This window comes from Schistocerca nitens, chromosome 4, assembly GCF_023898315.1.
Source record: "Schistocerca nitens isolate TAMUIC-IGC-003100 chromosome 4, iqSchNite1.1, whole genome shotgun sequence".
NCBI lineage: Eukaryota > Metazoa > Arthropoda > Insecta > Orthoptera > Acrididae > Schistocerca > Schistocerca nitens.
Window position 1 is genome coordinate 127,002,206 of NC_064617.1, and position 27,491 is coordinate 127,029,696.

Genomic DNA, 27,491 nt, shown 5'->3' on the forward strand with positions numbered 1-27,491 from the left:
AACAATATAGTTTAAGTAAGTTTAAGTAGTGTGTAAGTCTAGGGACCGATGACCCAAACAGTTTGGTCCCTTAGGAATTCACACGCATTTGAACATTCATATCTTCGTGTATGTAAGAAAATAATATATAAAGATCTTTTAAAATGAAGTAATTATAAACTGTGCCAACTATTCGTAACTTTTCAGTCAAAGAATATTGTTTTGCACGGTTTACCTGTTATCTGAAGACAGCCAGTTTAGTTCACTTAAAACTGTGTTAGCATTTCAAAACTATCAGTCTCATAGCTGTAAACCACATTCTGAAACACTGTGTGACAGTCGCACGTAGACGTCGATGTAGGAAGACAAATCTAACGTCACTGCTGTGCATGGGGACATTTATAAAAGAATTGACTGAGGCTAAATAACAGAGCGTTCTCATCATCTACCGAGGCGCGTTTGAACAACTACGCCAACCTATGTGGGCTATGGCCTTTGTTACAACCAAAGTGTATAAGGCGAAAGGTTTTACCACCTCAAATAATAAAGGGCCTCCAAATAACGAAAACAACAATTACGTAACATTATATTTTCGACATGACAGTTAGTAATTTATAAATAAAAAGTTATCGGTTAGCTTGCAGCATCAAATTCGGATAAGACCCAAGCTTTCTCATGACTGCCTCCACCATCGCCGTCACGGGCAAAGTCTTACTGTCGTGAAACTGACAGGCTCCCACTCTTATTCCAGAGAGTGGTATCTGACTGGCAGAATTACGTCTTGATGACGTCACGGAGATTGCGCCTGCATATCCATAGGTCGCTGTTTCCCTCTACAAGAGTCTCTTGCAGCACCACGTTTCATAGCGGGCGCATGTCACTGAGGCGCTGCGGCAGTTCATAGACCGTATGAACGATAGACATCCAAACATAAGACTGAGTGCGGAGACAGAGGAGGATGGAAAGGTTTTTTTTATGAGATCTATTGGTAGAACTGAAAGCAGATGAACGATTCGGCCAGTTTGTGTATCGAAAAACCGACGCCTACAGACGTGTATCTCAACGGACCTACCTTTCACCACCCTGTTCAGATGACAGCTAAGCCCAGCTTTGTGATACACAGAGCCAAGACTATTTTGGACGAGCAGCATATGGAGGACAAGATTAACCTTCTGACAACGTTCAGAAGGAACGGGTATTCATTCCGTTATTTCATATCAACCCTATCGAGGAAACTAAGTCCGCAGCTCATGGTCGTGCAGTAGCGTTCTCGCTTCCCGCGCCCGGGTTCCCGGGTTCGATTCCCGGCGGGGTCAGGGATTTTCTCTGCCTCGTGGTGACTGGGTGTTGTGTGATGTCCTTAGGTTAGTTAGGTTTAAGTAGTTCTAAGTTCTAGGGGACTGATGACCATAGATGTTAGGCCCCATAGTGCTCAGAGCCATTTGAACCATTTTTTTGAGGAAACTAACGTGGCACTACACAAAACTGGCGCTAATACCGTAGACACATAGGGAAAACACACGACACTGAACTGTAAGTCCACGTTATCGGTGACAAGTCGAGAAAACCGTCGCGAAACATATGTGCTTCAAAACGCCGCTATTTACAGCGCATATACCCAGACATCAATATGGGATATGATCACACTGCACACGTACATAGGTAGCACAACGGGTTGGCAGCTGCTGGGGTATAGCCTCCCATTCTTGCACCAGAGTTTGTCGGAACTCCTGAAGTGTCGTAGGGGTTTGAAGACTAGCAGCGATACGTCGACCGAGAGCATCCCAGACGTGCTCGATGGGGTTTATGTCTGAAAAACAGGCAGGCCACTCCATTCGCCTGATATCTTCTGTTTCGAGGTACTCCTCCAGGATGGCAGCTCGGTGGGGCCGTGCGTTATCATCCATAAGGAGGAAGGTGGGACCCACTGCACCCCTGAAAATTCTGACATAGGTGCAAAATAACGTCCCGATACACCTGACCTGTTACAGTTCCTCTGTCAAAGACATGCAGGGGTGTACGTGCACCAAACATAATCGTACCCCACACCGTCAAACCACGACCTCCATACAGGTCCCTTTCAAGGTTTAAGGGGTTGGCATCTGATTCCTGGTTCACGCCAGATAAAAACCCAGCGAGGATCACTGTTCAGAGTACACCTGGACTCGTCCGTGAACATAACCTGGGATCACTGTTCCAACAACCATGTACTGTGTTCTTGACACCAGGCTTTACGGACTCTCCTGTGGCCACGGGTTAGTGGAATGCACCTTTCATGTCTCCGGGCGAATAAACCATAAGTCGTCTGTAGACTGTGTGTCTGGAGACAACTGTTCCAGTGGTTTCGGTAAGGTCCTGAGCAAGGCTACCTGCAGTACCCCGTGGCCGTCTGCTGGCACTGATATCGGTCTTCTTCTGACGTTGTACACTGTGGACGTCCCGTACTGTAGGGCCTGGACACGTTTGCTGTCTCCTGGAATCGTTGCCATAATCTTGAGGTCACACTTTGTGGCACACGGAGGGCCCGTGCTACGACCTGCTGTGTTTGACCGGCCTCCAGTCGCCCTCGTGTTCTACCCCTCATAACGTCATCAATATGTTCTTTGAGCCATTTTCAACACCTAGTCACCATTAGCACGTCTGGAAACTTCTGCACACTTACTCGCTGCACCGTACTCTGACAAGCACCAACACACCTCTGCGTATGTGGACTGCTGCCAGCGCCACCGTGCGACGACCGCAGGTCAAATGCACCACATGGTCATACCCCGAGCTGCTTCAAATCCGCAAACCGCCCACCAGAGCGTTGTTTCACCTTGTATCAGCATTATCCTTAGTTTATGAGTATGAGTGTAGTTCAAGAAAGCCAGGAAGAACAACAGAGCGCGGCTTCCATTCTGCGTGGCAAGAACAAGCAAGGCAAGCAGAGCCCTAATTAGGAATGTATTGAGTCTTTCGCGCACTTAAGGAAAAGGAAATATTTCAACCTGTTTAATATGCTCTCGGCCTCGGCTTTATAATATTTTTTACGAGTGTGGCAAAAGTTAGTGGAGCAGTCTACACGGACTTCTACCGATTGCTGTGATGAAATCAACGTCACCTACAGTACACGAATTTAATAAAATCGGTGGAGGCTGAGCACAGACTGTTAAATAAACACAAGAATTTGTTTGTACAAATCAAAATTCTAGTACACTCTTCGAACTATTGGGAATATGTCTCAGGAGAACCAGTAGAAATTATGTGATAGAAACCTGAGTAGAGAGTGGTTAAGCGCTTAGCAGTGCGTGGAAGTCTGAAACATGACGAAGAAAGGGTGCAGAGGAAGACTTCTCGCAGTTAGCCGCCCCAACTCAGCACTTGCCATCTCCCTAATGTCGTCATAACGTAATTCAGCCTATCAGATGCCGGCCTAAGGCATAAGTTTGCGAGCCTCGTCAGTTTAACGTAGCACCTAACGACGATGATGGAGGCAGTCATCGACGCACCTAATTAACAGAGAACTTTTTATCCAAGGACTATGTTGAAAAACACTTCGTAGCCGTACTAGAACTTTAACCTCCGTAAGTGACGTGGGGACAGAGTAGCGTCGGACAGTATTTACGAGACGTGGCGCACAGTTTCTGCAACGACAGAGCGCACGTATGGCTTTCCCATTTCCCCGCACAAGGCACAGCACGACCTCCACCAGAGCGGGGATTCCCCGCTATCGACCGGGCCGCACGAGTTGCGCTCTCACTGCCTGCGAGCTGCAGGTGTCTGCCTGACAGCCTGTCCCTCCCTCCCTCCCTCCACATCCACACCCCTCCCCCACACTTCTCGTGTCTGCCTCCCGTCAGTCTCACGCTACTGTCCGTCATTGTGCCGTCGTATCTCGCGTGGCGCTACGAATTCCTAGTCCGACACTTCTGGCGGTGCAGAACTCTACCTTACTTCCCGCCAGCCCATGTCCAATCTCTGTGTAAGTGTTCCACATACCAGTCCATTTAACTACAGCTTTTAGTAAGCAGTCTTGCTACGTTTTTGTAAATATTTAGTGAGAATATACGAAGTCTGTTCCCTCCTTGCCCACAAAAAGTTATGTGAATAAATGTTTCTGTTAACAAAACGTCGCAATCTAATACACTCACAGACATAAACCGCACCACTAAGGACGGGTTGTGCAACATAACCGAAAGTTGGCAGGCGTGTTTTTACATCTGAATGATGATTTCTGTTCAAATGTTGCGCCTGTCTTATAAGAGTAGCGCTAGTAGAGTCACTATAAGGATGAAAATCATGTTTGCTTCAAATATACACAGTAACGGCCGTGTGAGTCAGTTATTTTTGAGATTGGGTGTGTTGGGTTTACTTTTTAGAGTCGATTTGGTGACCACATGTGAGCCGTGCTGGCTCCGGCTTATGCGCTGGTTTAAACTTTGACTGTTACTCTGTGTTTGGTGTGTATCGATATTCCACCTTGCACTATTTTTGGTCGGGTGCTTCTAGTTTCTGTCTAGCCGGTGTGCGGCGGTCGGTCAGTTGGTGTGGATCAGCCAGGAAATCACGCGGCGCAGTGGCAGTCTCTACGCAGTGTCGGAGTGTGTGGGAGCTGTTTCGATTGCTACGAGGTTCGTGGCTCACCGACCCAGGACCCAGTCTGTTCACATTGTGCCGTTGGTTTTCATGGTTGACTGCAGGGGGTATTCCCGTGAGCAACAGCGAGTGTTCGAGTTAGCGAAAGTTTGGCCACCATCCGTTGGAGTTTAACTTATTTTGGTTATTTGAAGTCCAAGTGCACCAGCGGAATTCTCTGCCTTGTGGCCGTTAGCGTTCCGGTTACCTGCCCTGTCCGCTGACGTAAAATTCAGGCAGTGTCCTTTCTTCACCGTGTTGTCGCTGTCAGACATGTGTGTATAGTCTTGATATCTTATGCATACTTGGTATTGGGCGGCTACGCCTTTTACGTTTTTGCTTAGGAGTTCCTTGTGTACTGGTCGGATGGAAAGCAAGTCGTCTTGTCGGTGGGTCCGTTGACTGTCTCTTGGTTTGGTTGCCGGCGGATCGGATATAATTGGCCGACTACGTGTCTTCTGAGCGCCGCTGGCTGTACTGCCTTTTCTTATTGGAGTTTGATGTGTATTTTAATGGCTCATAGCCGATGGTTTGAATATGTATGCTTTTAGTTGGGTTTTAAATAATGGGCCTTCAGCTGTTTTAAAATTGAAAGTTCCTTGCTTGTCAAGTCTTGCGTTGTTTGGACCTTCAGCCTCATTAAAAATATTTTTGGATAAAGCTTTGGCCTTCTGCCTTTTGAAAATTTATTGTAGTTCGTGTTTTAAATCATGGGTCTACAGCCGTTTTAAAAATTAAAGAGGTTGTGCCCTGAAGCCATAAGATTGTGTGAAATATTCAGTCGATAGTTAAGGACGGAAATTTGCGCTGTAATGTTGGGGAAACTAAATAAAGTTATATGTGTTCAAGTGTAACTGACAGCCGCTCATTTTTGGCCTCTTTCCACAATCACAACTACCTGTTCTGTACTGCGGATTTAATCAGCCGTTTCAACATGTTAATCAAGAGTGGCTTTAAGTGCTCAAAGACGCCGTTATCAACACCTCACTGCGTTAGAATGAGGTCGTATTAACGGGCTAAGAGAGCAGGATGATCCTCCGGCGACACGGCAGGAATGTTGCCACTGTTCGTGACTGCTACAGTGGTCACGAAGAAGTACGGTCGCAAGCCTACGGGGATCCTGACGGCCACGTGGTACTACCCAGATGTGTTCGACGTATGGCTCTGGCGCATCTTACTGCATTTGCAGCACCAATCTGAACAGCAGTTGCCAACACAGCGACAGAACGAACAGTTACAAATCGGTTACTTCAAGGACATCGCCAAGCCAGACACCCCGTAGTGGACATTCCACTGACTGCAAAACATCTCTATTTTTCACTTCAGTGGTGTCAAGCGAGAGCTCATTGGAACGTAGGGTAGAGGTCGGTTGTGTTTTCTCTTGAAAAATGGTTCTGCCTCGGTGTCAGTGACGGCCGTGTGTTAGTTAGGAGGCGGTCAATTCAGGACCTACATCCAAACTGTCTGCTTGCTAGACACACTGGAGCTATTGTCTGACGGGCAATTTCATATGACAGCAGGAGCACTCTCATGGTTATCGCACGTACTCTGACCGCAAATTTGTCCGTAAATCTGGTGATTAGATTTGTTGTGCTGCCATTCGTGAATAGCAATCCAGGGTATGTTTTCCAAAGGATACCGCTCGCTCACATACTTCTGTTGTAACCCAACATGCTCTACAGAGTGTTGTCACTTTGACGTGGCGTTCTTAGTCACCAGATCCGTCTCCCGTCGAGCACATATAGGACATCATCCGGCGACAACTCCAGCGTCATCCACAAACCTAATTTATCGTCCCTGATTTGACCGACGAAGTGCAACAGCCATGGAACTCCATCCCACGAACTGACATTCGGCACCTATAGAACACAATGCAAGCACTCTGCACTCTCGCATTCAACATTCTAGTGGTTACAGCGGTTGTTAATGTATCAGCATCTCATATTCGCAATGGCCTATCTTGCACGTACATTTACCTGCGATCTGGCAAAGTTAATCACTTAAATATGTTACCTAAGCAAATGTATTCCCGGAATTTCATTAGTCTACAGAATTATTTTTTGGCGTGGGGTTCTTATTCGTCAGTGTATAAACGTATTTTGAAATTTCTTTTCCTAATAATAAAAGGAACTAAATGTAAAATAAAGACTGAAAAATGATCAATAACTAAATACAGTAACATAAAATACTACTGTTATTCCGCACATCACATCTCAAATTAATTCTAAACATAAGCTGCTCTTCCGACCCCCTGACCCCGCTCTGAACCGGTCGCGGTGGAACCTGAATCACACCACACGCTGTACTACTTCTTGGAACTCAGATTTTATGTGTGTTAAGTCCAATGATTTTGTGTGAATGGCTAGAACCTGGGTCGGCACGTCCCAAACAGATGTTCAGTTTTATGATACAGCCTTAAAAAACGAGTATGAAGTAACTCATTACATAACAGCTACGAATGCATGTTCTAAAAATAAATAGTCTATCTATTCCAATTAAGAACAATTATATCAAATATAATAACAGTTAAATATTTGTTTTCAAAACTTTACGTAACAATTGCCGTTTCTGTATGGAAGGACCAGCACGGGAAACTGCAGTAACGCTGCTGCTTTTTCACATTCATTTATACCCTGAACGTTAGCAGTTCTATTGTGATATTTGATTGCTCACGTTATTTGTTGTTGTACGCCAATCACGCTTTCTTAATGCAAATCGAAGGTTCAAATCTGCAGATTTGTTGAACCTACGCCACTTTTTGGATTATAATGTAATACAATATTTTATATGGTAGCGACCTCTCTACATTTCCAACTGTCTGATTGCTTTTCTATGAATTTAAGCAAATAGAAATGGTATGGTACGTGTCTCGTTATAACATTAATCTCAGACCCCTATTTACGTTCATAAAGTACAGTTTCTTCCTTTCGCGAATTTCTGGGAACAGTTTAGCATGATGACCAGCGCCTTAATGTCACAGCACCTTTGCCACGTACTGATTGCCAACAAATTTGATTGAACTTGTGTGGTATTCCGTATGCATTGATCTGCATCACCTCCTCAATGTACGATTTCCGTAATCCCCTACACTCGTTGATGGTTTTATTGGCAAGATACACTCTCAAAATTAATAACAACTTCTGTACAGGTATTTCACCATCTGTTAAAGCTACAAGAACACTTGTAAAAATTTGTCTTAGGTGTGATTTCGTAGTTGCTGTACTCATAGACTTGCTGCAAATGCCGACTTTTAAAGAGTTGATCTAGCATGAAGTCTATTCTTTAATTCATTCAAAAAGTCTTCATTGAAGACAAGGTTGGGCTATGGATTTGCCCAGACCAGCAAAATTCCGTTTTTTCTAGGATTGCTGTACAAATCATCTGCTTATCAATGGACTATTATTATTCTGATACAAAGGGTGGCTTTCTGAAACATTGATATAATGTAACCATATACAAGTTTAATGACCTACCCCTCTTGCCTTTGTCGTGTTTCCATACATACATTTCTATACTGATGTGATACTGTTGGTGATAACATTGTATAAAGTTCTGAAATGAACTCTATGCTTTCTATGATTATAGAGGTGATGCTTTTTCTTGTTTTGAAAAAAGAATGTTAATTATATAACTTTGCTGACATAATTGTTGAAATCCATTTTATTTAGTTTCACATGCTCTCTGGATGTTTTATTTGGGAGAATGTTTCACGTTTCAGTTGAACTAAGAGATCTATTTTTATGAGAGAAATCGAGTGAGGTTACTGTGGCTCATGTTTAGCTATGTCTGTTGTGGTTTACATGTTAATGTTTTGTAGGGTTCCATAGTAGCTAATGTTGTCTTAAAATTTTGTTTCTGTGTGGATCAACAACCTCAAAATACTCAATAAAACAAAAATCTGATATTTACAATACGTAATACCTAATGCCACACGTGTGCTTCAAAAGGACAAGTTGTCGAATTGGTTAATCGCACGATTTAAATAACGACCGTTTGCATTACAATCTACTACGGACCATATTTTCTTTTATTAATCTTCTATTGTTAACTGACGACGTATATTATGAACAGTCATTACTTAACGTCTGTAACAATGTACTGCGTAAGACGCTGAGAAATATGTGTTTATTTTCTTTTCACATTGGTTCAAATGGCTCTGAGCACTATGGGACTTAACATCTGAGGTCATCAGTCCCCTAGAACTTAGAACCACTTAAACCAACTAACCTAAGAATATCACACACATCCATGCCCGAGGCAGGATTCGAACCTGCGACCGTAGCAGTCGCGCGGTTCCAAACTGAAGCGCCTAGAACCGTTCAGCTTTCACATTGTTTTTTAGCACGTGTTTAGATATAGCTCCTGTAATCCTTCATTTACAGCATACAGGACTGTCAAATGAAAACGAGACAAATGTAAAAAAGTGAGTAAACTGCTCATTGTTTTCAAAGCAATCGCCTATATGGTAAACACGTTTGTCCAACTCTGAGACAAGACGGTCAGTGCCTTCATGGGAAAATGTTTGCTCAAAACTAAGCAGCCATGATTGTTCCCAGGCATGCACCTTTTCTTCTGAAGCAAATCGATGGCCACAAGGTGTCAAGGCTATTTCGACTACACTGAAAAACTTTCGCTAGAAAGCCCCTACACATCCTCCATAGGGCACCGATGTCCCCCCATATAAAAAATTAAATTACATGCTTTTTTGTTTAGCAAGAACTAAAGTTCTAAAAATAAACTGTGTGCACTTTTGTGCTAGGTAAGCAACAGGTTAAAAATTACTTTTCTCTTGTTCAGTTAGAACTAAAGTTTTAAAAACAAACCATATGCAACTATGTGCTGGGTAAGCAACAGGTTAAAAAATACATGAGCAACAGGTTAAAAAATACACGCGGTTGAGATAAGGGGTGCGGTAAGTGAAGAAAACAGCTTGCAGTAGCTGCTTCAAGAAAGATTCTGAGGAACGAGTCCACTATTTTTCTTCCTTTGGCTACGTCAGACGTAGAAACAACGGGATGTTTCCTCTGAAAACAGGGACGTAATGGAGTGATTGCTATCTCCGCTAACTGGCTGTGATAATGAGATTCAACGACCCACGTATAAGCCATAGAGTTGCAAGAGTCCATAGAGAGTTTCTCAGCTGTGCAGTTAAAAGTCCCGTATAAAGAGCGTTTTTCCGGCTGGAGCTAACGATTTTTAAACAAGTTTATAGTAACCACGGAAGTCAAAATGTATCACTCATTCATGTCCTACTCATTTGTATGTATGGATTGCGTATTAAAATGAAACATCTGGCTTCTTACTTATGGAACATGTTTTATGCAAACGTTTAATGACGTTCTGGGAGTCCGAAAATCTTCTGTCAAAATCAGCTTTGGTTATGCAGACAGAGTTCTTTTGAATGTCCACTCTCTCTATTCATCCTTGAGATCCAGAGTTCCGTATACGTTGGCTACCAAAAATGGTTCAAATGGGTCTGAGCACTGTGGGACTTGACATCTGAGGTCATCAGTCCCCTAGAACTCAGAACTAAAAACGAAAAATATCGACAGGTGTAAAGGTAATTTTAGGAGTACTCCAACGAAGTGTGATAAGACTGTTATGTTTACAGTGTATGTAAATGATCATGTGGAAAACATCGGAAGCTCAATGACGCTGCTTGCGGAAGATGCGGTTGTTTATGCAAAGGCAGGGGATTGTAGAGAGATCTTCAGAGGGCTGGTAATTAGTGCAGAGGCTAGCATTTGAAATGAACGTAAATAAATGATACATAACGCGCGTAAATAAACAACTAAATCCACTATGGTACGATTAGACAATTGATGGCAGATCACTGGCAACGGTAACTACGGTGAATACAGAGGACTACCTATCTGGAGCGCCCTAAAGTTGAAATTATCTCACGAAACAAATAGTACAAAAAGCAAATGTCAATCGAATGCTCGCAGGAAGAATCATTCGCAAGGGAAATGGATCACAAAACACTTGTTCGACCAGTTTTTTTAATAATTCTCATTAAGCTTGGAGCAATATGAGGTTAACAGAAGAGATAGACAAGATACAACTGAGTGTGGAATTAATCAGTGGGAGACTGTTTCTAAAATGCTCAACCAACTAAAGGGACAGACACTCAAAGAGAGTCGTAGAGCATCACGCAAGGCTTACTACGGAAATTACGATAGAGTACGATTTTGGAAGAGCCGGGAAACGTATTATTTGATCCAACATACATTGACGGAAAAAATCGCGACATCAAAAGATAATTAATGTAGAATAATGAAATTTCGAGAATACGTTTGTCTAGGTAACATATTTAAGTGATTAGCTTTGCACTACAAGTTAATGTAAGAGCAAGACAAGCCGTTGCCAATTGGAAATTGTGGTAGATTAATAACCGGTGTAACCGCCAGAATGTTGCATCAAAGCATGCAAACGTGTGCGCATTGTTTGGTACAGGGGCCAGATGTCAGTCTGTGTGATGCCTGTTGCACTTTGTCAGTCAATACAGGGACGGTTAATGCAGTTTGTGGATGAGGGTAAAGTTTTCACCCGATGATGTCCCATATGTGTTCGATTGGAGACCGATGTGTTAATCGAGAATGTTGGATTACAACAGCGGTATGTGGACGAGAGTTATCCTGTTGGAAAACACCCGCTGAAATGCTGTTCGTGAACGGCAGCACAAAAGGTCGAATCACCTGATCGACTTACAAATTTCCAGTCATGTGGGGCAGGATAACCACAAGAGTGCTCCTGCTGTCGTATGAACTCGTACCCTATACCCTAACTACACGTGTTGGTCCAGTGTGTCTAGCACGCAGACAGGTTGGTAGCAGGTCCTGAACTGGCCTTCCTATAACCAACACTCGGGCATCACTGGCACCAAAGCAGAACCAGATTTCATCAGAAAACACAGCTGATCTCCACTCTGCCTTGCAATGAGCTTTCGCTTTACACGCTGAAGTCGCAAATGGCGGTGTTTTGAGGTTGATGGAATGCTCGCTACAGGGTATCAGGCTCTGCGATGTCCTAGAAGCAAGCGTTTCCTAACAGTTCGTTCTGTAACTGTGGTGGCAACTGCTGCTCAGATTGCTGCTGCAGATGCAGTACAATGCGCCAGAACCATACGCGGATCACGACGTTCTTCCGTCTCGGTAGTGCTACGTGGCCGTCCGAAACTCCCCGGTCTTCTTGCAACCGTACACTCTCCTGATCACCGCTGCCAGCGCTCAAGTACAGTGCCTACATTCCTGTCTAGTCTTACTGCAATATCGCAGAAGGAATATCAAGATTCTAGTAGTCCTATTACGAGGTGCATTCAAGTTCTAAGGCCTCCGATTTGTTTTCTCCGGACTGGAAAGAGATAGAAACATGTGCATTGTTTTAAAATGAGGTCGCGTTCATTGTCATTACGTCCCAGAGATGGCAGCACCGTACGGCAGATGGAATTTTACCGCCAGCGGCGAGAATGAGAACTGTTTTAAATACTTAAAATGGCGACGTTTTCCTTACTTGAACAGCGTGCAATCATTCGTTTTCTGAATTTGCGTGGTGTGAAACCAATTGAAATTCATCGACAGTTGAAGGAGACATGTGGTGATGGAGTTATGGATGCGTCGAAAGTGCGTTCGTGGGTGCGACAGTTTAATGAAGGCAGAACATCGTGTGACCACAAACCGAAACAACCTCGGGCTCGCACAAGCCGGTCTGACGACATGATCGAGAAAGTGGAGAGAATTGTTTTGGGGGATCGCCGAATGACTGTTGAACAGATCGCCTACAGAGTTGGCATTTCTGTGCACACAATCCTGCATGACGACCTGAAAATGCGAAAAGTGTAATCCAGGTGGGTGCCACGAATGCTGACGGACGACCACATGGCTGCCCGTGTGGCATGTTGCCAAGCAATGTTGACGCGCAATGACAGCATGAATGGGACTTTCTTTTCGTCGGTTGTGACAATGGATGAGACGTGGATGCGATTTTTCAATCCAGAAACAAAGCGCCAGTCAACTCAATGGAAGCACACAGATTCACCGCCACCAAAAAAATTTCGGGTAACCGTCAGTGCTGAAAAAATGGTGTCCATGTTCTGGGACAGCGAGGGCGTAATCCTTACCCATTACGTTGCAAAGGGCACTACGGTAACAGGTGCATCCTACGAAAATGTTTTGAAGAACAAATTCCTTCCTGCACTGCAACAAAAACGTCCGGGAAGGGCTGCGCGTGTGCTGTTTCATCAAGACAACGCACCCGCACATCGAGCTAACGTTACACAACAGTTTCTTCGTGATGATAACTTTGAAGTGATTCCTCATGCTCTCTACTCACCTGACCTGGCTCCTAGTGACTTTTGGCTTTTTCCAACAATGAAAGACACTCTCCGTGGCCGCACATTCACCAGCCGTGCTGCTATTGCCTCAGCGATTTTCCAGTGGTCAAAACAGACTCCTAAAGAAGCCTTCGCCGCTGCCATGGAATCATGGCGTCAGCGTTGTGAAAAATGTGTACGTCTGCAGGGCGATTACGTCGAGAAGTAACGCCATTTTAATCGATTTCGGGTGAGTAGTTAATTAGGAAAAAAATCGGAGGCCTTAGAACTTGAATGCACTTCGTACATCACCGCGTTCAAACTCAGAGAGGTGTTACAGATGCTATTGTCAACATACTAAAGGCATTCTTGACTGATATCAAATCCCCACGTCCAATCTCAAAGGTAGATAACGCTCACGATAGTTACAGCGTGTGTTTAAAGTAAACCTTAATTGAATCCTCACAGTGTGCTAGTAGCACTAATCGTATGTGACTGGCGCGAAAGTTGAGAAGACATCATCACTCAGATGTAGAAACATGTCTTTCAATTTTTGTTTATGTCGTACAATTCCTTCTCGGTGTTGCAATTTTCTTCCGTCAGTGTATGAGTCTGAAACGACCAAAACGAGAATATATGAGAACTAATATGGAGGTTTACCACAAATCATTCTTCCCACTCTGTGTTCGCTAATGGAATAGCGGAGGGGTGGTAAGCAGATAGTGGTACACTTTATTATGGCAAGCGAAGTACCTTATACGGAATGCTGCACTACATTTCAGAGTGTAAACTACGGACACAACATTCTATCAATCGTTCCATTCTGTTCATAGTGTTAGTGGTTCAAGGTGAAGCTTTTCGGCAGCTAGGGAATATACGATTTGTGACACCTGGTGTTGCATATATGAAGTGTGTCATACGTATTTGCGAATGAAAGATTTCTTTTTGTGTTATCCTAAAGGTTTCGATGTTATTCCGATGTCTGTTAGTTCACCAACTAACCGTTAATACTCAGATACCCACGCACCAATAACCGCCTTTTGCCTACCCCCCCTCACGCCCCCTACTCCTCTGATTCTTTAAACAATCGAATTCCCTTGTATAAAACAGCTTCAAAAATCTGATTATTTTACAAATTAGTTAATTTCTTAAATATCTAAGGCTCTTGCATGGAAAACCTTTATGAACGAAGCCAATAAACGCTAACTATGTTGGTTTTATTTATTCAGATTATTCATCCATAGACCGTTGAAAGAGGGAATCCCAAAACTGGATGAGTACAGTGTGGATAATTTTCGCTCAGCTTTAACAAAAATTAACTTTTCACTCATCTCGATGTTTATGACGTCGTATCTCTTGATACGTGTGTCGTAAAACGATGGAATTTTGCATTAATATTTAATTGTATGTATTGGCACTATCTGCGAAATACGTTGCAAATATTTACTGGAAAGGAAGTAACAAATAAAAACGTCGTGTGAGATGCCGAAGTTTGAATTGACACTGTAGTAATTGATACACTTTTTTTCCCGTTTCATTATTTTGTTTTAGGTGTCAGCGGGGAAATTTTTCGAAAATGTTATAAATTATGTGTAAAGTCCAAAAGTGTTCACATTCTCAAATAATGGATGGTTTAATCGGGTAATTCATGCATCGTGAGTTATACTGCCTCTAGACATATGCACATTTTCTAACGTTAATACTAAACGTGTTTTGTTAAACCTTTAACGTAAGAATATAGCTTTTAATTCATAGATTATGAGAGAACTTTAAATTTTTAAATTGAGTCATTAATTATACCGAGCACTGCAGGGGTGGCGCGTTCTTAAGGGCCAAAGCTACTCAGCCTACCAGAAGTTTTGTGATATAATTACATTCTTCGAATTTTTTCAGTATGGCATCATACAGTTTGAGTATGACATGATTTTAGTGTAGTACTAGTGACTGACACCAGAAGAAATCAGATCCAGTTTCGACTACTCTGCTGGAGAAACAACAATGTTACTCAGAGCTGTCAGTAGTTGGGCCACATGTTGCTGCTGCTACTACTCCCTCACCCTTCCGCTCAGAGCATATCTCCACAGTGACGAACATGTTTTCCTTTACATGTCCCAGACAGCCAAAACAGAGGTCCATATTCCATCCACAACCCCTGCTCTGAAAACTCCAGTCGTAGTGAAGTGACAAATTTCTCATTCTTCCCTATTCTCTTCCCACACGGTAGTATAGCTTGAGTCGCCTCTGTCAGGCCCAGTGGACGCTCTAGCTCATGCATGCCAACGAACCTTCCTGTCTATGTCGCCTTACCACTCTCCCATCTTCCGCACCTCTACGCTTCAGAACGTACCCCAAATTTTCAGCTGCATCACTCAACGCACCTACCTGCAGTCATCCTTCTCTGGCATTCTGCATTGCCCCATCCTTCCCATCCCCTCCCCCCCCCCCCCACCCCTCCTCACACAACTGTCATTTATCAATGGGAAATGTTGCAAACGCTTAACGACGGGGCGATTCCCCAATAGTGTTCCGTATTCTGAAGCTGTGCAGTTGAAACTAGAGTATTATTACAGTGGTTTTGAAATGAAGAAAGCAGATCGTTTGCTAAAAATTCCTTGCAGTTTGTTAAGTATGGAAGAGTAGCTCGAAATGAAGGGGTTAGTCGTACATCAGCCAATGTCTCAACTCGTTGGATAGAAGAATAGAACTTTCTGCAATGCATGGTTCTGCAAAAGTCGTGGTTAACAGTACGTGGAGAAAAACCCAATTTTTTTATTGTCTGTTACTTGATACTGAACGACTGTGGACAGCAGTCGGCGGCATGGATCCATAGTATTTAAGTGACCGAATCAACACACATGACGAATGTGTGCTACATTTAGGAAATGCTTGTTCATACGAAATGTCTGCCCAATTAACATTGCTGCTCAGATTTATTCAGCGTGAAAAACGACAATTCAGAAACATAGCGAATTAGTTTCGAAGAAAAGATAGATGTTAAACAGAGTAGGAGAGTGCTTAATGATTTGTGCAACTCACGAGTTGGCACTAAAGTTTCCCAATGAAAAACAGGAGTAAGCTAACCGTGGCTGTTTCTTAAATGTGTTGTTCTAGAAATTCTTAACAGTTTGTTGGAGGATTCTAGTACTTTCATCTGTAAATTTACGTCAGACGTTATACGGAATGGGATTTTAAGCTGTATGTAACAGGTTGAATAGCGGATGGAAGACATTAAGGCTACCACTTTTGTTTCTGTGCAAGCAGATGAATCAACAGATGCTACGTGGAAATGCCGGTTTCTCCTTGTATAGCCATACATCAGGGGAAATAAATCTGTTGAAATATTTCTTTCCTTTGGCATAAACGATGTAACAACAACACGGAACAATTCCGCCTTAAAGTTTGACTTTTATCGGCGCCCCAAGAACGAAAATGAGCGCGATGCGCCGCTTCGGTATTCAAGCTAAGATTTCTTCCGCTTGGAAATCGTTAGATAGGCAACCCGGAACGCGTAGTGAGTGACTGGGTGATCGGTTTAGACGTTAGTAATGCACATCTCTGATAGTCGGAGTACAGACAGTAGAATTAACGATAGTCTTTCAGAGCTCGGTAAAAAGGATTTATTACTGTACGGAAGTTGTGACAAAGACTTACAAATGGTCTAGTTTATCACCTTTCACGTGACAATTTCATGAATAATTTCTAGTTGTGTGGGTAGAATACAGATTCAACCAGAACGAAAAATACTCCAAGCGTAGCAGAATTCCGGATGTTAAAGATGGAAACTAGCTTTTTGACTTATCTGGCAGCTTCAGAGACATTTAAATCATAACATCTTGACATATTCGTGCTTTTTTACTTGTTAGTATTATTAGCGATGTTATGTAATACAATACCATCAGGAACATTAGCCTGTAAATTGCAAGAATCAGGTGTGCCACTACCTTACACTGGGAATTGGGGTTAACTCGTAAGAAAGCGCGAATGTGTCAAGATGTTTTGATTTAAATGTCTTTGGAGTTACCAGATATGTCAAAAGCTTGTTCTTTTCTTTTACATCCATAATTCTGCCCAGGATACATTCCCGTTTTTTGTGCTACAATAGGAAATTTTTCTTTCTGATTCCCAACTTTTACTCTAGTTTGGCTTCTATTGCCCCTGGCGACGTCTGAACCGGTCTAGGTTTCTTATTGTCTTTCGAACTATGTTGCTTATATCGTTGCAAATGATAAAACTCCCCACAAAACAAGAAGACAACCATTAACTACAAGTATTTGTGTCCCTTACTACAAAATTGAAACTGTTTCGCACAAGTTTGAACTTGGAAGTGGCGCGCTTCAAAAAACTCCCAGAAAAGCGTATTTTTTGCACGTAAAATGCAAATGAAGCAAGAATTTTTTTCATAACGTTAAAGCGTATGGCACACTAAGGTCCGATAGGCAGGTGAAACTAAATTGAACCATCAGCTTTGCTTCAGTCCTGAGTTATTTGAGCGTGAATGTCTTTGCATGTAAAATCCGGACGAAGGTGACTGTTTTTGCACTTAAAATTCGAACGGTACACGTACAAATGGCGCCACTGGCTGAACATTAATTTCAGCACACTTAAAATCTTTTGAAATCTTGGAATTAATTGAGTCGCACAATTTCCTTGGGAGCCAGCTCTGATTCGTGGTTCAAACCTTGCTTAATATAGTGTAACAGAGCCACAGTAAGACAGTGTTCGGGTTAAACCAAAACATTTTTACCCCATTTTGCTAATTCAAACAGGAACCGAGCCCAAAGACACTCCTCCCTCCGTCCCCCCCCCCCCTCCACCCTCCCTCACTCCATAATCCTAGACCGCGATCCTACACTCGGCCTTTCCATATATATTTGCTACAGCGTTGTAACGATAGCTACAGACAGTTTTCGGTACTGCATATCTGATTACGATTAAGAATGAACTAAAAAAAATGTGTTTATGGTCCTGCTGTAAGATATTTCGGAACGGATGAAACTTTGTGCCGGACCACCATTCTAGACCCAGATTTCCTGCATGGCACGTGCTGTGGAATTAATCACTTCGGTTACTTGTTAAGGGGCTCCGGAAAGGCTCAAAATCATGAAAAGTTCAATTTTTACTTTTTTGCGTTTTCTGAATCTGCAGACTATTATCTTTTAATAGATATATAATTTATTCAATTCCGAAGACTACAACTATTTTTAAATTTTTTTTTGAAATGTGTTCTACATGGGCGTGACCCACTGTGGCGCTGTTAAACTGCTGTCAAATGGTGTTATTATTAACGTCCGTGTTCATCAGGTACATTTTAGTGATGTGAGATAAAGTATAAAACCTATTTTCAGAGACTTAGCAGCACCTGAACTGTTGAAAAAGTGTATTCACGGAAAAACTCAAAACCCCAATGAAAGTGTAAATAGTGTTATATGGTCGAGAATCCCCAAGACTGTATTTGTTGGAATAGAAACACTTCACTTTGGTGTGTATGATGCTGTTGCGACTTTCAATGATGGCAACATTGTAAGGTGCAAGGTATTTAGAAATATGGGAATGAAGATAGGTTCTAACATGGTACGAGCGATGCTTGCTTTAGACAAGGAACGCCTTCGGGCTGCAGACAGGGCTGTAAAGAGTCTAGAAATACAAGCAAGAGTAAACAGGAGGAACAAGAAGAGGAAGCTGGAGGAGGAGTTTGCAGAGGATGAAGATAATCCATCCTATGGACCTGGAATGCACTAAAAAGTTAATCCAATCTTTGTCGCTCGATTCCCAAAACTTTTATTTTCTCATACTAATTACATGTTTTCTAAGGATCTTCCAAACATATTTGTTTCAAACTTTCAGTAAATGTTACACAGCCTTTTTTCCAAAAAACTGTATATTTTTGAATATATAAATAAAAAATTGCAAAAAAGTTGTGAATTTTCATTACAATTGAAAAAAAAATCATCTTTAATAACTGAACTAAAATTTTGTAAAATCCCTGTGTTAAGTTGTAGCCCATATTCCAATAAATAATCTGTAAAAAGTTCAACTTCCTACCTCAAATACTTTGTGAGGAAAGATGTAATTTATAAGCGTTATTTTAACATTGCAAGTATAGGGCGTTCCGGAGCCCCTTAAGGCGACTGCTTGCGAGAAGCGGGAAATCCAATTTCGAGTCCCGGTCCGGCACAAGTTTTCATTTGTTATGAAATATTCAACAGCTTATGCGAAACCATAATCGCAGTTTTAAAGTTCATTGTTAATTGAATTCGGCTGTTGAACGACAAAGCAGTATCGCAAGTTATATATACTAGGCTGGGCAGACTTGGCCAGCAAGCACAGGTTATGTACAACAGATTCACAGGTTAAGGCAGCTCAACGATATGTCAAGCATGATAGGCATTCTGGCGTCTGGACCTGATCGTATGCAATCCGTTGTGGGCGAGCAGCGTGTTGACGTACCGAAGTAGCTCTTGGTAGACCGTCTTTAATGCTACTGTGGGGCCGTATTTGAAGTACGCTGCCTCCGACTCAAGACCTCACGCTGCGCTCTTGCGAGGTGGCGTGCAGTGCGCAGTATTTAGAGACTGCGGAGTCCGCAATGCGGCGTCCGTGTCTCGCAACCCCGTCACTTCCAGCTTCAGAATTCTACCACACAGCTACAAACATGTATGATTCAGTGCACTAAGAGTAGCTCCTATTACACTCCTGGAAATTGAAATAAGAACACCGTGAATTCATTGTCCCAGGAAGGGGAAACTTTATTGACACATTCCTGGGGTCAGATACATCACATGATCACACTGACAGAACCACAGGCACATAGACACAGGCAACAGAGCATGCACAATGTCGGCACTAGTACAGTGTATATCCACCTTTCGCAGCAATGCAGGCTGCTATTCTCCCATGGAGACGATCGTAGAGATGCTGGATGTAGTCCTGTGGAACGGCTTGCCATGCCATTTCCACCTGGCGCCTCAGTTGGACCAGCGTTCGTGCTGGACGTGCAGACCGCGTGAGACGACGCTTCATCCAGTCCCAAACATGCTCAATGGGGGACAGATCCGGAGATCTTGCTGGCCAGGGTAGTTGACTTACACCTTCTAGAGCACGTTGGGTGGCACGGGATACATGCGGACGTGCATTGTCCTGTTGGAACAGCAAGTTCCCTTGCCGGTCTAGGAATGGTAGAACGATGGGTTCAATGACGGTTTGGATGTACCGTGCACTATTCAGTGTCCCCTCGACGATCACCAGTAGTGTACGGCCAGTCTGGGAGATCGCTCCCCACACCATGATGCCGGATGTTGGCCCTGTGTGCCTCGGTCGTATGCAGTCCTGATTGTGGCGCTCACCTGCACGGCGCCAAACACGCATACGACCATCATTGGCACCAAGGCAGAAGCGACTCTCATCGCTGAAGACGACACGTCTCCATTCGTCCCTCCATTCACGCCTGTCGCGACACCACTGGAGGCGGGCTGCACGATGTTGGGGCGTGAGCGGAAGACGGCCTAACGGTGTGCGGGATCGTAGCCCAGCTTCATGGAGACGGTTGCGAATGGTCCTCGCCGATACCCCAGGAGCAACAGTGTCCCTAATTTGCTGGGAAGTGGCGGTGCGGTCCCCTACGGCACTGCGTAGGATCCTACGGCCTTGGCGTGCATCCGTGCGTCGCTGCGGTCCGGTCCCAGGTCGACGGGCACGTGCACCTTCCGCCGACCACTGGCGACAACATCGATGTACTGTGGAGACCTCACGCCCCACGTGTTGAGCAATTCGGCGGTACGTCCACCCGGCCTCCCGCATGCCCACTATACGCCCTCGCTCAAAGTCCGTCAACTGCACATACGGTTCACGTCCACGCTGTCGCGGCATGCTACCAGTGTTAAAGACTGCGATGGAGCTCCGTATGCCACGGCAAACTGGCTGACACTGACGGCGGCGGTGCACAAATGCTGCGCAGCTAGCGCCATTCGACGGCCAACACCGCGGGTCCTGGTGTGTCCGCTGTGCCGTGCGTGTGATCATTGCTTGTACAGCCCTCTCGCAGTGTCAGGAGCAAGTATGGTGGGTCTGACACACCGGTGTCAATGTGATCTTTTTTCCATTTCCAGGAGTGTATTTGCTTTTATTTTTTGGTGTGTTATATACACATCGTTCATGCTACGCCTTATTACAAATGTGATACCCACGATTACTAAAAACTAGATTAGCATCCGCTGCTGCATGCGCTTACACCGTGTGGTCTGCCCTGGACTGTTTTCGAATTTGTTTTTCTGCAATCGAATTTTTATGTTGTTTACAAATTGCAGCCCCGTTCGAAACGTATCATGCTAATTAAAGCCATAGCTGCATGCTATTTTACGATGTACTGACCAAAAAACGTTTCTGGTAGTTGGAGTATGAGGTTTTTGTTCATCATGGTTTCTAAGTTGCTGCGGTGATATTTCCATAGAAACGTTCATCCCCTACCCCACATTTCTTTATTTCTAACCGAGAAGTGAAGTACCAACATTGGTTGATTCAGCTGCGCCTTATTACAAATGTGATACCCACGATTACTAAAAACTAGATTAGCATCCGCTGCTGCATGCGCTTACACCGTGTGGTCTGCCCTGGACTGTTTTCGAATTTGTTTTTCTGCAATCGAATTTTTATGTTGTTTACAAATTGCAGCCCCGTTCGAAACGTATCATGCTAATTAAAGCCATAGCTGCATGCTATTTTACGATGTACTGACCAAAAAACGTTTCTGGTAGTTGGAGTATGAGGTTTTTGTTCATCATGGTTTCTAAGTTGCTGCGGTGATATTTCCATAGAAACGTTCATCCCCTACCCCACATTTCTTTATTTCTAACCGAGAAGTGAAGTACCAACATTGGTTGATTCAGCTGCGCCTTATTACAAATGTGATACCCACGATTACTAAAAACTAGATTAGCATCCGCTGCTGCATGCGCTTACACCGTGTGGTCTGCCCTGGACTGTTTTCGAATTTGTTTTTCTGCAATCGAATTTTTATGTTGTTTACAAATTGCAGCCCCGTTCGAAACGTATCATGCTAATTAAAGCCATAGCTGCATGCTATTTTACGATGTACTGACCAAAAAACGTTTCTGGTAGTTGGAGTATGAGGTTTTTGTTCATCATGGTTTCTAAGTTGCTGCGGTGATATTTCCATAGAAACGTTCATCCCCTACCCCACATTTCTTTATTTCTAACCGAGAAGTGAAGTACCAACATTGGTTGATTCAGCTGTAAAAATGTTTTAATGTAACGAAATATTTCCTTAATAATTTTCATCCTCTATTTCACTACATTACAGGTCGAATTTCCAAAGACACTGAAACATGATTTTTTATTATTTCTAAAATACTGAAACCCTTATTTTTTTTCAAAGCTTCACTCACTGTTTTAACGCCTTAATGGTTGAAATTCCAAAACTTCTGAAACACCGCCCGAGAAACCAAGTACAGCACCAATTTTCGTAGAACGAATTTCAAAATTGCCTTCGATATATTTTCAACAAACTTTCCGCTCCCTGTTTTAACCCTTTAAGGTGGAATTTCAAAAAATTCCTTGTTAAACGAATCCTACAATGTAAGATATCAACAGGCTTCTCAAATTACAGGACGACGCTTCACTCCCGCGTCCGGCCGTCCTGATTTAGGTTTTCGTGATTTCCTTAAATCGCTCCAGGAAAATGCCGGGATGGTTCCTTTGAAAGGGCACCGCCGACTTCCTTCCCCGTCCTTCCCTAATCCGATGAGGCCGATGACCTAACTATTTGGTCTCTTTCCCCAAACAATCCAATATATATATATATATATATATATATATATATATATATATATATATATATAGAGAGAGAGAGAGAGAGAGAGAGAAGGATATATAGACAATACAGTAGCGGTAAGCTGATCATATAGGCACAACAGAGAAACTGATGTTCGAAGGAAGAAATAGACTAACATGTCCTGAAGTGAAGTTCCTACATATTCTCGTTCTTTGGTGGCTTCATCATGTGCATGTGTACTCCGCAGGCAACTGTAAACTACGCACCACAGAGTACTTCCGATATTCGCAATTCTTTGTCCTATTTCATTCACGTACTGAACAATGGAAAAAAGAATGCTACTGTCCTCGTATGCGCCCCGTAACCCCTTACATTCCAACGATCCCTAAGCGAAATATACGAAGGTGTCTGTAGAATTTTCGAGTAGTTTTCGCCGAATAAATGTTTCTAAATTTTTACCAAGACTTCTGCCCGAAAACTACTTCCTCTTTTGTACACTGGTTCCCGTATAAGTTGCCCGAGCATCACTGTTACACTTTTGCACCATTTAAGAGCCAGGCAGTACGTCTCTGAATTCATTCCATGTCTGTCTTCATGCCTAATGAATATGGACTCCAAACACTGGAGGAACACGCGTGATATTAACGTCTTGCTTCCGGTTCCCTTGGCGTCTGCACCGGACTTTCTCATAACGCTTGCAGCAGATCTTTCAGTCGTCTTCCCTAATGCTCATTTTAAGCGATCGTCGCATTGCAAGCACTTATAAGTAAATATCTAAAAATTTGAAAAGACAGTTCTGACTAAAATTTCCTTGAACGTTATGGCAAATTAAAATGTAAGTCATTAATAAAGTCGATTAAAGAAGTCACCCCCATAAGTAATAGACTAATTACAATGTTCATACAATGTGCTAACACAAAATCCACAATAATTAATGTACATGCACACACTAACATTGAAAATAAGAGAGATCTGCCGAATGTAGAGCAGTTCTGGTCTAAACTCTAGAAGATTATGGCATTAGTCCTCAATGAAGATACAAAGATATTACTAGGCGACTTCAGTGTCCAGATTCGCAGAGAAAAGGAATACCAAAAGATCGTAGGCAAATTCCCGGCCCATAAATTCACCAACCAGAATGGCATGAGTCATTTAACTGTGGCAATAGAACAATCTGAAAATAGCGTCAAATGGTTCAAATGGCTCTGAGCACTATGGGACTTAACATCTGTGGTCATCAGTCCCCTAGAACTTAGAACTACTTAAACCTAACTAACCTAAGGACATCACACACATCCATGCCCGAGGCAGGATTCGAACCTGCGACCGTAGCGGTCGTGCGGTTCCAGACTGTAACGCCTATAACCGCTCGGCCACCACGGTCGGCCTGAAAATAACGTCCACTTCCCTGAGGAAACGTAGTCAAAAACAGAAGAGTTGGAGATCTCCAATACAGTCTCTCGGAGAATATCAGATCCACCACGCGGCCATCACACACCCTTCACAGAAGGAATTTCATGACGTGCTAGTCCGAAGAGGAGTCAATATTGACTCTGACCACTATCTGGTGCAGATTAAAGTGAAATTAACTCCGAAAAGATTCCACCACAAGAAAACTCATCTTCATAAATTCGAAACCAAAAAGGTCAAAGAAACCTACATAAAAGAAGAATGGGAAAAGGAAAAGGCAGGCACCTGGCATCAGTTCCCTAACAAGATAATCAAGAGAGCCAAAGACGCAGTACCTTGAAGAAGAATACGAAGCACCCGTTGTGGGACTCCGCATGAGAAGAAGCAACGGAAGAACGAAAGAGAGCTTTCCAGTATAACTCTAAGAAGTCACAGGGGACTCAACATTATCTTCAGACCAGAAAGGAAGCCTCAAAAATTATCAGACAAACAAAGAGGAGGCACAAGAAGGACCACTTGGACTCGGTAGAAATAGACTTCAGAAGTCACAATACTCGAGACTTTTACAGGGCGTTCGCAGGGAGGATTCGAGGATACACTTATGTATCCGAAAACGAGACGGCAAACTCGCGCTGACCAACCGAGATAATTGCAGAAAATTGGTTCGATATTTCTCAGAGCTTCTCAATTCCCAGGAGCCCAAATCAAGATGTCCCAAAGAAACTCCCTCAGAAGTAAACCCAGAATCTCCATCACCTACCAAAGAAGAAAGCCATACACACATCTTCAGACTCAAGAATAACGGGGCATCTGGAGAAGATGGTATTGCTGCAGAACTATCGAAGAACATAGGCCCAAATACACTTCAGGAGCTCACACAAATCATCATAAACATCTGGGAAACAGGAAAGGTACCTGAAGAATGGAAATGTGCACTAATCCATCCGTTACGTAAGACAGGTGACAGAACAGAGGTCAATAACTACAGAGGGATTTCTCTTCTTGAAGTCACCTACAAAATTCTATCCGCGTGCTTTCTTCAAAGAACACAAGAACAGCTTGAAAACAAAATTGGTGACTATCAAGCCGGTTTCCGACCGGGGCGTTCTTGTGCTGAACAAATTTTCAATTTGAAGATGTTATCGGAATAAACAACCCGAAGCTCTCCGATCATTTGTATGTACGTCGACTTCAAGAAGACATAGGATTCGGTCGATCGACAGTCCCTCTTCAACATCTGAGAAGAACAAGGACTTGATCGAAAGACATTAAGACTCATCAAGGAAACACTCACGGGCACTTAGTGAAATTCATGTGCGAAATGTCAGAGCCCTTTGAGATAAAGACCAGTATGCGACAAGGTGATGGCTTGTCACCACTGCTCTTCATCCTTGTTCTGGATAGTCATCCGAGAATGGGGACAGAAGTGAAAACACAGGACCACTGGAAACCCATTCAAATCGGACAAAAGAATGATGACATCAAGGTCAGCTGTTTAGCTTTCGCAGACGACCTGGCGATACTAGCTACCTGCGAAAATACAACGAAAAAACATACTGAAGTCCTCAAGGAATGCGCAGAGAAAACAGGACTAGAAATTTCATTCAAGAAGACCATTTCCACTAAATTCGACATTCATGAACTGAACACAAAATACGGACGTCCATTCATACAAAAATCAAGGATAATAATACAGTGATTAAATCTGAAGTGCTGTACGCGAGCGAAACCTTGGTACTTTACCGTCAGAAGATAAATAGATGGGTAGTAAAGCAAGAGAATGAAGTCCCTAAAAGATCAGGAACCAAGTGGTCAGAAGAAAGGAAGAAAACACATAGCGAAATAATGAAAGCTATACGGGCTATTAGAAAGGTGAATTATAAATGTAATGCGTGATCCGACAGGGTCCATACGCACAAAATAATAATAACAATAACAAATTCGATTACTCGCTATACATTCTGATCCCCTTTATGAGCTTCACGAAGTTTATATCATAATTTACGCAAAATTCGCAGTCTGGAAAGATGAGATGTTGGAGTAAAGCAAGAAGAGAAAGTAGGTGGGAACTGTGGACACCGCTGCTTGAGAGGTGCAAATATTTACAAAATAATAATTGACTTAAAGCGATTGAAACCTAGGCACCTGCACCACAAGCGAATCAAACAGTAAGGGAATAGAAGCTTTTAGAATCTAGAGTCATAAATCAATACTAAAGATTAGATAATAACTAACGAAGTACACGTAAAAAAAATTGGGGAAAAAAGGGCGTTGTATTATAAATATCCTGAGACCTCAAGGTATAGAATAGAGGAAGTGAGAGGGAATGTATCGCTGGGGGAGAACGAGCTCTGAATATAATAAGTAGGTTCGAATGGATGAAGGTTGTGATAGTTATGAAGAGGTTTACGCAGAGTACGCGTATTCGGACTGAAGACCACAACAGCAAAATGTTCAAATGTGTGTGAATTTTAAGGGACCAAACTGCAGAGGTCAGCGGTCCCTAGACTTACACGCTACTTAAACTAACATATTATGCTAAGAAGAACACACACACCATGCCCGAGGGAGGACTCGAACCTCCGGCGGGAGGGGAAAACCACTTATACACGTAATTATCACCAACTACGTGCGCTGTATGAACTAATACAATTGTCGTGCAATCATCAGACTTGCTACCTACGTAATTTTGTTTTGGGCTTTCTGAATGGTTACTGCGTCAAATGCTAATAAAAAAATCCCCTCGACTGTTTCTTCATCTCCTCACCAGAAACTTGTGTATCCAAGTCCTCCAGCGAACACATTTCGTAGTTTGTCGGCCCATACCCAATACTCTGTTTAGTGACGTTCTCCAATAACTTAACTTCTCAGTTCTGCATTGGATACTTTGATGTTTGGCGGCAATGCATAGGACTCTCTTACCTTACCCATAAATCTTCGACATCTACAGACGTTAATGTAGGGCGAAGAAGAGCCAGTCAGTCACGTTCAACTAAGAAAAGGAAAGCAAAATTTCAATATCTCTATCAAAGTACTCGTGCTAACTTGATTGCGCCACCCGTGACTTCGTAACCGATCGATAAGTAATGACTGCAGTGCAGATAAGGAACTAACCTCTTGTTACAGAACCTTCTCTCTCCTATACATGTTATCATAATCTTTAAGTATGTAGCTTGCACCAAAATGGCGCAGCCCACTGACAAAGTGGAGATATATATAGTATGTAATTGTATTTGCAGTTAATAACAGTAGTGAACTTAGGATATAATTTACTTCACAATAGAAGAATTTAAGATAATTATCATATAGTCTGTACATCCCCCTTTATTGTGCTAATTACAGTTTTATAACCTGGTGCAAAAATCTATCCTAGGCTACCGACAGCCATCA